Source organism: Limulus polyphemus, unplaced genomic scaffold (genome assembly GCF_000517525.1).
Source record: "Limulus polyphemus unplaced genomic scaffold, Limulus_polyphemus-2.1.2 Scaffold33, whole genome shotgun sequence".
Lineage (NCBI taxonomy): Eukaryota > Metazoa > Arthropoda > Merostomata > Xiphosura > Limulidae > Limulus > Limulus polyphemus.
Genome location: NW_013665643.1, coordinates 1273977 through 1288149, shown reverse-complemented (window position 1 = coordinate 1288149; position 14173 = coordinate 1273977). Strand labels below are relative to the sequence as shown.

Genomic DNA, 14173 nt, shown 5'->3' with positions numbered 1-14173 from the left:
TGTAGTCGAATCCAGACACAACCAGAAATTTTAAAAACAACAGATTTAAGCTTTAAGTGGTGGTTAAAACGCGAAAATTCTCGCTTTGCAATGAAAACATTTGTAAGGATTAAGTATACTTCTCAGGTAAAGTTTTACCAGTGGTGCTCACTCACCACAACTTACAAAAAAAAATAAAATAAATAAAAATAATGGGCGATACGACTGGAAGAAGAATGAATCCAGACCAAACAAAAACACCTAATTAGTAACGCCACATGGGTCACTAATTGGATATTCCCTGGAAAACCACTTCAAGAAAACAGCTGGATATACAAGTAGTGGAGTAAAATAAACTTAGGCCATAAGTTTTAACAAAAACAGTTTATTTATGCATCGGACCAACTGTTTAATGATTCTGTTATTTGTTAAAGATTTCTTTTCTCTCCAGAGGTGAAATTGAAAAGATAATTATGACGTAGAGGCCTTATACACTCTTTGATTGGTCGTATTATATGGTGAAGTGGAAGGGACTGGAAACCCCGTACATATATTTTATTTATTGGTTCTAAGCTAAGATCAATAATTACTTCGTATTTTTTCATCGAACTGTATCTTTCGATTTTCGTCGGTTCCGAAACACATTGATTCCGAGACAAAAGTATATAAGCACTTATAAAATCTCGTTTTATGTTAGGTTATTACACCTATGTTGTTGAGTTCGTGTGGTAATTTTAGTACAGTGATGTTTTAAAACTACAATTTATTCGACAAGTATATCTTTGATGGGACGTATCTTCAGTAGCCGGATGTTCTGAAACAGAAGGATACAGAAACCTGAAGTTAAAATGTGTTATTCAACTTTGAGGCATAATTACGAGGTATTCAGATAAAAAAAAATTATAATAGTCTACACAACATTTATGAATAATAAAGAGTTTTAAACACGAGCGTGAATCACGTGCAGACCAGCGTGAAATGATAAGTTTCTAGATATTCATCATGGAAGTTTTTTAACGCTCCTATTATATTATCTAAGTTGAGTTAATAAGACTGCAGAGGACGCGCGATGCGTGCATCTTCCACTGTACGTGGTATTTCTTTGTTAAACAAAACGTGTCAGAATTACCTGGTCATTATTTTTGTTAACACTAAATCTCAGAGGTATGTCGATAAAAACGAACAGTGATACGTTTAAAGCAAATTAAAATTTCAAAAGGCCACGCTTCGAAAACAAACGTGTTAATGACCGTTGCTAAAATAAGAAATGACCAAAGATTATTGATTGCACGCGCAAAATAGTTTGCTTCGATTTTTTTTATGTGCGCTCGTGTATTTACTGAAAATATCTCGAATCATGCTCAACAGTGAAATCTGTTGTATTTTTTAAGTAAAAAATGTTTATGTGCGATATTCATATCATACTTTTTTGTTAAACATAAAGCTTCACAGTGGGTTTGTTTTGAATTTCGCGCAAAGCTACACGAGGGCTATCTGCGCTAGCCGTTCCTAATTTAGCAGTGTAAGACTAGAAGGAAGGCGGCTAGTCATCACCACCCACCGCCAACTCTTGGGCTACTCTTTTACCAACGAATAGTGGGATTGACTGTCACATTATAACGCCCCCACGGCTGAAAGGGCGAGCATGTTTGGTGGGACGGGGATTCGAGCGCGCCTAACCACCTGGCCATGCCGGGCCTAAAAGAAAAAGAAAGAAGAAAAGAACACTGGTGTGGGAGACAAGGCCACATGTCAAGACCGAAGTGTTTTATGTCCAACTGTGTCCTCGATGATAGAGCTTAACTCCTCAGCATATCTTTTAGGAACTTGCGGATTCCCTACTTTAAAGGACTGTTTCAATTTTTTATTGTCCACCAATTCCATATGTTTTACACTTCCACTTCTATATATATTATAATTACAAAATATTTTCAAATAATACAACTCTAAACTAGAAGTCCACTTTCTCAACAAATATTTAAGACCACATTTCGTTTACTTGTCTCTGAGTATCACACATTCTCAGTGTCACTTAACTAATATAGTGTTGAAGGTAAAATAAATAAAAACTGTAAAAAATATTTTTTGAAGAGAATGTTAACAAGAATTAACCATATGGAGCCACCACATGTGAAAGCAGAAGATCAGATAAATAAAATCAAAATAAAAAAAAAAAGAAACGACCGCTGTCATGTTCGCCTCTGGAATCGGATGAGGCCATAGCTTTAGTCTTATAACGCTATGACTGGCTGAGACCGAGCTGAATATTTCTAGAGACTACTGCCATTAGAAGAGTCACACAACAATATGGGAATGTTGTTTCTGCCACAGTAATGTGTTCTCAAATAAAACCAAGTTAGTGTATTGAAATGCACAGGTGCCCAGAAATAGGCTAAAAAGTCTATAATTTAAATGAATTGGCCTATTTTTTGGGTCAATGACTAAATATGGTTTCATTGATTCATATTATAATTCATATTAAAAAAGAGAAATACTACGTTCAGAAAGAAGTTGATTTTCAGCTCCTTAATAAAACACATTAAACGATGGATAGCTGATTTAAACTTTAACACTTATATAAACATCATCTACACACACACACTCGCAACACTATGTCAATAGAGGATATAACTGTATAGTGTTTTATTTCGTTAAAACTAAAAAGGTCAAAAGCACAAACACGGAATACTTTGAATTAATACCTACGAGTAGGTAATTTGATTTCTCAATAATCGAGGTAACATGATAAAAAAGAATAATATTTAACAAGATCCGGATGATTTCATAACGTGACATTAAGCAGATTTATTCGCATGCTTATATACATTCTGAATAATAATTTTACAATATACAGAGGAAATGCCTCGGATACAGCATGGCTTGAATACATAAGTGTAAAATTTGGAAAATTACCAACTTTGTAATAGAAATTGAACTCAAAAACAAGGCAAAAGGTGTAAAATCATGATATGAACAATTAATCCTTTTTTTTTTTGAAAGACAAAAGTGTAATAATCAAAATAAGTGCCATACTGATCACATGACTTGAGCTTTTGTCGGTGATGTCTAGGTAGATCTGAAATGACTTTTAATCTATCTCCCCTCGTGAATGACGTATGTGTTTATATATCTCTCTAAATATCTATTTATACAGACGCTGGACATTCGACTACTTCTAGAAAACGATGCTAGAGGGAACCACATGAGCAAAGCACTAAAACGTCAGACTACACTTCTAGAAACCTCTAGGAAAACGACACAAATCCTCTAAATTCCCATGGTAACTATTATTGCATGACGTATAGAGCAGTTGAGAAACTATCTGTCTCTATCTACAGCTAACATTGCATTAGCAGCTGTAATAGCTGCCTCGAGTCTATATAAAGATATAGCTGTGAGACCCGACTCATGAATTCATAAGAATCATGGGTATGCATTTATGATTACAAACAGCTGGAAGAAATTTCACTTAACCTGCTGTCGTTGCTAGAACCACAGAAGTACACAGCTTATTTATGTTTTAGCTTTTTGTGGTTCTTTTGGTGGTCCAACCCGACGTCCGGTTGAAGTGCTACTGGCCTCGTGGGGCTTGATCGATGGCAAACAGCTAAAACTGTATCCTGAAGAATTTCTTGGTTAAGGCAACCTGCTACGTTATATACCCTGTTGAATATTCGTACCAGGACCTAAAGAAAGTTTTTTTTTTTGTAGCTCCTGCTTTCAAAGTGGCTTGCTGGATGACCTTCCTGTTTACTTAGCATTTAATTCCAATTTTCTTTAACATTATACAAGTATCAATTTTTCACAGAAGTATTGTTTAGTTTTAGTCTCAACGTGGAAAAATATGGATAAAACATTGAAAATTTCAGTTAAATAAAGTAAGAATTTAAAAAACATAGTAATTAGTTTCAGCTCTAAGACTTTGAATCAAATCTGAGCGGAGAGGAACTCCTCGTAAATTACTAATAGAAATGATATATCATATGATTAGCAATTATCATATAGGCCTAACTGTTACCTTTCCTCGGTTTATCTATAGCAAAGTCCTTCCAACAATTTATTATATTAAGCACCCTTTAATATTTCACAACAACCATAAAATTATATATTTCGAAAAGAACATGTCGCGTTGTTTATCCAGAGGCCTGCAAGAAGTGACCAACCAATGGTTCCTCGGAAAAATGCAGTTCTGTCTGTCCTCATTTATATATGAATTAATTTTCAACCCCCCTTAAGCAGAAGAGATTGAATTTTTACGATATACCTTAATTAACTCGCAAACTCACGCGAGAATGTACCTCCGAATCAGACACGATAAATTTTGGATGCCCTCCTCCTGCCAGCTTGGTGTTTAAAATGAAAGTTTGGCTGTCAATAAGACTTGCAGACCTCACGTGTGTTGTGGACACTTCCAAATAAAAAGTTTTTTAACACTAAATACTCGTACATAATCGAACATTATTTAAAAAAAACAGTATTATCAAAGTTCTCAGTGATCAGTGTAAAACAAAACCAAAAAAAAACAACTTACTTTTTCATAGTTTACGTAACAGAATTCGTGCTAGAAGGTTAGGGATAGAATACGTTTGTCATATAATACAGTTAATGCTTTATAAATCAAATCGTCCAACAATTACTTCAACTAGAGATTTGTATTAACTTAACACATTGTAGAGAAAACGTAAACTGAATATAGTTTAGCCTCGTGTAAGAAACTGAACGTTGTTAGCCAGTTCGCGCTTTTCTCGTATACTTATCATTAATACATTTTACAAGTTTTATATAGATTGAAATAATATTCAAAACTTTAACTTATCTAAGATAAAATTTCTTGTCGAGTGAAATATGTAATTCATGAAAAGCCAAAGATATCTGACATCAAAAAGTCATAATACAGAATCACAATTTTTGTAAGATACCAACAGCAACACGACTTTGAAAAATATGTAATAAGATTGTGTGTTTAAAATCTGTAAAACAAATGTCGGGAGGATTATTGGTAATAATGTAGTGATCAAACAGAGTATGCTCAGCTGAATATCACATGAAGGATTACTTTGATATCAAAAATGTTAAGTCAGAAGTTTCTTAGAATCAAAAATCAAATAACAGCGAAAGAACGCAAGGCATCGGGGTGTTACTTTTCAAGTTAAAGAGACATGTAATATATTACTGTAATGCTAACATTGGATATAAAGTAAAGTAATAAAAATAACGTTCAATTAGAATACACGACATCACTATCAAGTTAACATTAAAAATATGTTGAATAACGTGTCAGTTTTAAGGTGAAAATTGATATCTGCATACAGTTGGTATTCTAGATAAAAAGTTGTTCATAGTTCAAAACTATCAAGTTTAGGTATGGATAAAAGCTGTCAGTAAATTGAAAGTATTACCAAGTTTACTTCTGGAAAAGTCTGCAAGTTAAAAGTTTATTTAACTTTATGCCTGGTTGAAATTCGTTATCAAACTTATGTTTAGATAAAATATGACCTCTGGTGGTTCAGTGGGAAAACTGAGGTCTTATGATGCAAAAAATCGAGTTTCGATACCCGTTATGACCAGGGCACAGATAGTAGATACATAACAGTAAACAAACAGATAAAATATACCAGCCAGTTAAAATTATCATCAAGTTTAAGTCTGAACGAAATGTGTGATTAAGTGTATGGATAAAATCTGCCAGTAAGTTATATGACTTGTCAAGTTATGTACAGATAAAATATGTAAGTTATCTGCGTTATTAAGTATATAAAATCTGTCAGTTTGCTGTGTGTCTTATCAAGACGTATCTGGATAAATTCTGTCAGTAAAATATGTATCTTATTAAGTCATATCTGGATAAACTCTCATTAAGTTATGTGTCTTGTCATGTTCTATCTAGATAAAATATGTCAGTAAGTTATATGACTTGTCAAGTTATGTATAGATAAAATATGTAAGTTGTGTGCCTTATCAAGTTAATATCTATATAAAATCTCCCATTTTGTTATGTGCCTTGTCACGTTATATCTCTATAAAATCTGTAAGTTGTGTGCCTTATCATGTTAACATCAATATAAAACCTGTCACTAAGGTATGTGCATCGTAAAGTTATGTATATATAAAATCTGTAAGTTATGTGTCTTTATGAAGTTAATATCTAGATAAAATCTGTCAGTAAGTTATGTGTCTTATCAAATGAAAAATGATAGTAAGTAGTAAGCATCACCTCGTTATTGTTAAGGCAGAAATTTTCAACACTTTACAAGCATCGTTAAGCTAATGTGAAGATAATCTAGAAACAAACAATTCAAATCTCATTTAGATAAAATCGCATTAAATGCCTTATGTTAATTAGTTAGTTTGTCTTCAAGAACAAAGCCACATTAGGCTATCTGCACTCTGTCCACAGCGGGGAATCGAACCTCGGATTTTAGCGTTGTAAGTCCGTAATTTACCACTGCCCCACCGGAGACAAATTATGTTAGTAAATGATTAGCATCATCAAAGTCAAAACAATATCTGCGTGTAAGACACGGGGTCTTTAAGTCAACGATAAGACAAAAACAGCAAATAAGTTATTAACATAAAAGCAGTAATACAGTACAAGAATTATGATGTTATTATCTAGAAAACCTGCAAGTTAGTTAGAACTATCATGAATCTAAAGTTCCGAGAAGTAACAAAAAAGTTACTGTTAAATCGACTGGGTGATATACAGATGAAATGTGACATGAGGTCAACAGCATTATCAAGTTAATGTTCAGATAAGGAACAACAAAAGTAAATGTAAAAATATAACAATATAAGTATCATAACACGGATACCTAACTAAAACATACCAGTAAAAATACGTTACAAGTATCATAACACGGATACCTAACTAAAACATACCAGTAAAGATACGTTACAAGTATCATAACACGGATACCTAACTAAAACATACCAGTAAAAATACGTTACAAGTATCATAACACGGATACCTAACTAAAATATACCAGTAAAAATAAATTACAAGTATCATAACACGGATACCTAACTAAAACATACCAATGAAAATACGTTACAAGTATCGTAACACGGATACCTAACTAAAACATACCAGTAAAAATAAACGACAAATATCATAACATGATACCTAGCTAAAATATATCAGTAAAAATAAATTACAAGTATTATAACACGGCTACCTGGTTAAAATATATCAGTAAAAATAAGTTTCAAACGTGATCATATGCATAGAAAAATATTATCAATATGGTATGAATACCAATAATCTAAACATGGTTCAGAAGAATGAACTTGTCAGTAATCTGTCTAATCAGAACAGTATCTGCTTACAAAATTCATTTTAGTACCAAGAAAATTAGCAACGTAATAGAACAGCCATGAAAACACAGTATCAGAAACAATTAGAACGATCAATTTAACATCACGGTCTGTTCATATTAGTAATACACGATCTCTAACAGACTACATGTTAGTAATACATAATCTCTAGCAGACTACAACGTGTTAGTAGTACACAATCTGTAGCAGACTACAACGTGTTACTAGTACACAATCTCTAGCAGACTACAACGTGTTAGTAGCACCCAATCTGTAGCAGACTACATGTTAGTAATACACAATCTCTAGCAGACTACAACGTGTTAGTAGTACACAATCTGTAGCAGACTACAACGTGTTAGTAGTACAATCTGTAGCAGACTACATGTTAGTAATACAGAATCTCTAGCAGACTACAACGTGTTAGTAGTACACAATCTGTAGCAGACTACAACGTGTTAGTAGTACACAATCTTTAGCAGACTACAACGTGTTAGTAATACACAATCTCTAGCAAATTACAACGTGTTAGCAATACACAATCTCTAGCAGACTATATCGTGTGAGTAATACACACAATCTCTAGCAGACTACATGTTAGTAATACACACACACACTCTTTAGAACACATTTGTAATAGACAATCTTTAGCAGACCACAACATATTAGCAATGTACAATCTCTAGCAAAATACAACGTGTTAGTAATACACAATCTGTAGCAGTCAAATTCTCTGACCTTATCATGTTAACAATATATAGTTTCTAGCAGACTAATCTTTAGACTCTGCCTAGTTAATAATATACAACCACTAACAAAGTAATCCTTAAATTACACAGAGTTAATGGTAACAATCTCTAGCAGTATTATATCCAGGTCTAAACGTGTTGGTTATAAAACAAATATAGCTTGGTTACCTTAAGATAATATTAAATCAGTATGGTTATTTCCTCAGCAAATGAGAGTCCAAACCACATCAGGTCAGCATGACTGTTTCATCAGTAAAGTAACATCTGATCAATGTTATGCTGGCAAAGAACTTTTCAAACCAGTGTTGTTTAGATACAGGAAAAAGTCAACACCAAGACTGACAGGAGGGCAAGGCAAACGTCTGATCGGAGTGCCACATTTTCGCGTGAATACATACATTAAAACTGTACCTTGCAGGGGACCACACCAAGTGACAAATGATCAAGCAATCAGTGGGACTTCTAGTTGCATTGTAACGCCTTGTGTAACATAAAAAAAAAGGTGATTTAAAAATAAAATTTGGAGGTAACAGGAATAATTTATACTTCTATTACATAAAATACTCAAGTGTCAACCAAATCGATCTTATAAGGTATTACCTTTTAAACTTTTACAATATCATTAAATTATTATAAAAAATGTAATAAGTTATCGTAGTTATACAATCATTTTTTTTACTGAGGCTGTAAGATAAGCAAAATAAAGAGGAATGTTGCAATTTCTTGCCGACTCTTTAACTTTTGAGCAAAATTTTTAATTATATTTGAAATTGCAGTAAAGGTAAAACAACAAAACAAAGCTGCAATATAAAACAAATTACATTTTAGTAATTATTTTTATAGTTGCTACAAACTAGCAATAAAAAGGAGAAAACATTTAACCATAAATCCGAAAATGGTCTGTAACTGTTTGTTACGTTACAGATTTCTTATGTAAAATTTGTTTTTGACATAAAAGCAATTTATCAGCACAACAGTAAAATTATCACTTATAATGCATCCAATTGTGAAGATAACTGGCAATCAAACAATAAAATGTCAATAACTCATATTAGCCTGTGAATTTATAAGTCATTTCAGTGTACTGTACGGGATATTGTAATATGTAAATATTAACGTTACTGACAGTCTGAAGGGGCGTTGGATATGTTTCCACTTAGAATTTATCCATTACATTTATTCATAGCTAGTCTAGCCAAAACTAAGCTTTTTTTACTTTTACGATAGTCTAAAATTATACAAGACGGAAAACAAATAATTTAAACTTGGCAGGATTGAAAGTAATATTGAAATCTTTAAGAAAGAAGTGCTAATTACATTCTTTATCACATTTAACATTTAGTAGATATATTCTGATGCATAATGTCATACGAAATCTGGTAAATATGAGTGATTATTTGATTGTCGCAACGTTTCACATATTTTGAAGTATACGTACGTCATGTAAACTATTTGAATTCAAAACTCTAGTAATTTTAATTATTTCTTCTAAACAGTTTGAGGAAAACATTGATAAAAAAAGCTAGGGTAAAAATAAAGACAGTGAACGAAATAGAAACAACTAGAAACCCACTCTTTGTTTAAAACTTTAAGCAGAAATAAATTGTTTACAGTTCAATTTTTCCCACAAAGGTGATGTAAGAGTTCTACAAAAATTACTGATACAGAACCTGATGTGGCCTGGACGTAAAAGCTGATGGAAAGAAGAAGAACAGAGATTTTTTTCCCAGAACAACATTGAAATAATCAGTGAATTTCCAGTAGTTAGAAAAAAAAATCTAAATTTTACTTAAGCTGACTGGCTTTTTAACATTGAAGAACAATATTCTTTAAAAGAATTAAATCGAGTGCCATTAGTCTCAGATGTATACCAAGGCACTAGAATGGGACTTATATCTAAGTAAATTAGTCACACTACACATGATTTCTTAAAATTCCTCTTAAGTAATATTTTTTTTCTCTTGAATTTTTTAAATTTATTCTTAAGGAAAGAGAAGAGAATACACATAGAAAAGTAAAAATTAGATATGAAACTTTGATTATCATACATTTTTAAAATGAATACGAAATACGTTCTAGGAAGTGACCACAACAATGTTAACAATGTCCACTCGCGTAATTCAATCACTTTGACTTTCAATTGAACTATTAGCCACAGTATTGTTCAAAATGCCCTTATAAATGGTATCAACTGTTTGATTAATATATAATTTTTCTCCCTCAAACCTTCACTCAGCGAGTTTTAACATAAAATTTTTGAACTTTGAAATGACCAAGTATGACTGAAGGTCATATGATAAAAAACAGTCTTTTTCCAATTATAAAACTGAATTCGTACTGCCGACGAAAGTTCTAGAGTTTTCTGTCGACACTTTTGTGCGCTCTGTTAACTGCTGAGTTCACACCACTTTGATAGCTCCGTTTAAAATTAATAGCTTTTCAAAGTTATAAGCACCAAGTACGAACACCCACAAAAACCTGTTTCAGAGCACCTTAAGTAACTACGTGTTCGTGGGGAACTATTTTTAAATGATTGAAAAAATCTTAAACAATTTTTTTGAATCAAACGTGTTGTTTGCATCACTGCAAAAGATCATTTTGCAATCCCAAAACCTGGAATAGCAGCATCTTGACGACACACGGGCGTTCTTTCAGAATTACAAAGTGAAGGTTTCTTACTTTAATAAATTTCATAACCAATATCAAGAGGATTCGGATTAAGCGTCCAGTTTTTGCAGACAGCGGGTCTCAGATAAGGGATTGGGTTGTCTTCTTTATAACAGTATTTGGCCAATGGGTGTGAAATTTCTTGAGACAGAATAATTTAATTCTTTTCGGCATACTTGCTTTCTGTTCACAGGGGACCAGAAGTTACTAACTGTTGACGTAGATAACATTTAGTTCTATCTAAACAAATTTACAGGGATTTCAAGCTGAACTAGAGACGGTTGTTTAACATGTTCTTCAAATAACAACCATGTGTAACATCGAAACGAAGACATTGTACTCGAACTTTAGATTTGTTTCGTTTCTACGCGCACAAGATGACCAACAACTTGAAATCTTTACGTTTTAGTTCTGATGTAGTGGATAAATAAATAACTACTTCGATTGCCATTGAAAAAATAAAAACTTCGGGTATAGAAACACTAAGTTAACTAGCATCACCAGAGTCTAAAAATATAACCAATAACATGACATTTGATTACGATATTCACTGTAAAACAGTTCAGTTAAACAGTAATTACGTTCCACTGGCGCTTATTCAAGAAACTAACTTAAAATTATAGGAGGTTATCAAAACAACTGATGGAAATGATGTAATAATCGTGGCCAGGAAAATGATTTTAATTCGTAAATATAAAATTTCCAGAAGCAATCTTGAAGTTGCTAGTTTGTGGAAATCGAGGGAATTAAGCTATAAACTCGTGGTACATGGAAGAATCATAGATAAATTCAATAAAATATATTAAATAGGTGTGTTTTTTGTAAAATTTGTTAGTTCAGAGTTCTTTAAAAGCCGCTAGTGAACATGAATTATAGGGTAAAAAGAAAATTGACGATGAACAATTTTAGTTAAGGATTTCATTAAGGGACTGTCTCATCTTTTTTAAAATCAGCAACAAACTTGGGAATATTATAAAAGCTTACAGTAACCTATCAGACCAGAGGCAATCGAAGATCTAGTTTAAATCAACAGGTGATTATTAATAAGCCAACATGAGTTGGTTATTTGAATTTTTGTTCTGGTCAGTGATTTAAATTACTATTGTTTTTATAAGACGAAGACATTTTTATGACTGTACTTAGGTTTAAGTAGTAAGTAAAATTAGAAGTAATAAAATACGATGGTAGATTATGACTTAAATGATTTCATATTTAACTAAAGATTACTGAAAATTTTCAAATAAATGATAGTTGGGGCCGATGTATAGAATATGTTGCAAACAGTGTAACTTGTGGTAGCGTGAGAGCAGACGATAGAATATGTTGCAAACAGTGTAACTTGTGGTAGCGTGAGAGCAGACGATTCGGTAAATGATGCTTGTAGTGTTTGTTTTATGTAGCGAAAAGGAAGATCCTGTATGTATTCTAAGATATATTATCACATATTGTATACTAATGTGATTTTTTACAGCGATGTAGAAAAAGTTGCAGTAGGTTTGTTACGTTGGAAGCTGGCATTACGTCATAGGTGATTAGAGCAATATCCCAGAATATATAGCATCGAATTCCTTTTTTTCCCCCTCACGCAGAATATCCACAGATACAAAATCTTTAAGCTTATTTAGCCAATAGCTGTCAACGAGCTCGTAGACTTATTCTGGAGATTTAATTGTCGGAATCACCAAGTCCAGTGTCTCTGAAAAAAAGAAAGAAATAAAATAGATGAATATAGTTTAATAGTATAAACACATAAACAACCTAATAGTTGGTAGCGAGTAAGTTATAAAAACAAACCCAGACTGCAACACACTCGAAGAGAAAGAGAAACAGAGAATTCCAGGAAACAAATAACAGTATGAAAAAAGAGAGACCCATTCTGCGAAAGTTGGATCCAACTAGTTTTCTCGAAAGGGGGCCGAAGGCCATCTGGAGGGGTCACCTGTTTTAACCACTCTAACAACTCTACAGTAGTGTGTTGTCTGTCTGTCAGTCAGTCAGTAGACAATAAAATGATGTCACATAAGGGACGTTTAACATTGCAATTTGTGCTGTCGTGACGTCAGTAAAATGCGCGCATGCTATGAATCACGAGAAGAATTATGCACTCTGTAGGCTACAACACAGCAAGACTTACGAATTTCAAAAGCAAAAAATAAAAAAATTGTTACTCTTAGTTTTGGTTTTATTTACTATTGAAACGGAACACTTTCGGGGACCCTGCGGAAGTACATATTGTAGTACATACACCTTACTTATTGGATTTAACCAAAATTCTAAACCTAGCAGAGAAAAAGAGTGGAAATATGATTATGTAAGCTTCAGTTGCAGTGTTCTGCGTTTATGTTTATAGTAACTTATAGGAAGATAGTTACTTCTAACAATTCAGAACCAAATAAACGATTAAGAACGGACTAAAAGCGGTCTTCAGTAAAGTCTAATCCCTGAAGCTGATCCCTAGATGATCAACAACAAGAAGTTAATGTTAATGTTCACCACAAGTTCAAGCTACTGATAAATGAACATCCTTGTTCTATACAACCTTCTGGTCGTACCTACTTATCTTGTACAGGTGCTGTAATAGATTACCTTGATATATTTTTGTTGTTTGGAAAACTTAACGGATCTATAGTTAGACATAATATCATCATCATCTTTAAGTTTAGAGTATTTTATTTTGCTTATTTTAGGAGTTTATTGTTGGAAATGCAGAGATATAATATTAAGCACTAATTTTATATATCATTCTGATTAGGCAATAAGCCCGAACAACCTTGTTCTCATGTTGAGGCGCAATAACAAACAATTACGCCTTATATTTTCTACTTTCATTCTTTGTAATTTTGCGATTGTTGAACAAACAACAACAGGTAAACGGATTATCCCAGTAACTAAATAAGTAGGTTTTACATATGCAGGTATATGTATAATCAGGATGCATTCTATATTTTTCACACATCAGTTTACTTCCGTCAAAAGATGAAATCTATAAACAGACACCATCTGGAAGGTAGACCTCCCTTCTGCGGGGGTGAATTGCAATACGTCTTTCATTTTGACTGAACATTAATTTTGTATTATTGTATCAAAGAAAGCTAGATGTCCCAGAGAAATAACTTTACTGTTTTTAATTTTCTGAATCACGTAACAGTGTAGTTGAACAACACGTGAGTAAGACAAGCAGGCGGGCAGGTAAAGAACCACAGATTTGTGTAAATTAAATGCTTTTTTGCACAGAAGAGATTTAACTGTGGGTAACTAACTTACTACTAACTAACATACAAAAATGTAGTAAATTAATACAGACAAGTCAGCTGCTTTATTCAAAACTTTTCTGAATGGTTTATAATGTAGTTATATTTAGTTCAAAGTGAAAGGATCACATTTCATGAATTTCAGTTTAATGCAAATTTATTTAATTATTACTATATTTTAATCATATACGTTTGTTTATTATTTATTTGTAT

General features: G+C 32.7%; 1 protein-coding gene across 2 annotated transcripts in view; it reads right to left on the bottom strand.

Moving 5' to 3' along the window:
* Positions 1-2759: 2759 nt before the first annotated feature.
* LOC106460312 (potassium voltage-gated channel protein Shab-like) overlaps positions 2760-14173 on the bottom strand; it is a 159155-nt gene continuing 147741 nt past the window's right edge. For both annotated transcript variants that reach the window (XM_022387381.1, XM_013920007.2), the window contains one exon: positions 2760-12405. The gene's annotated coding sequence lies outside the window, so the exon portion shown is untranslated. The remainder of the gene's footprint in view (positions 12406-14173) is intronic.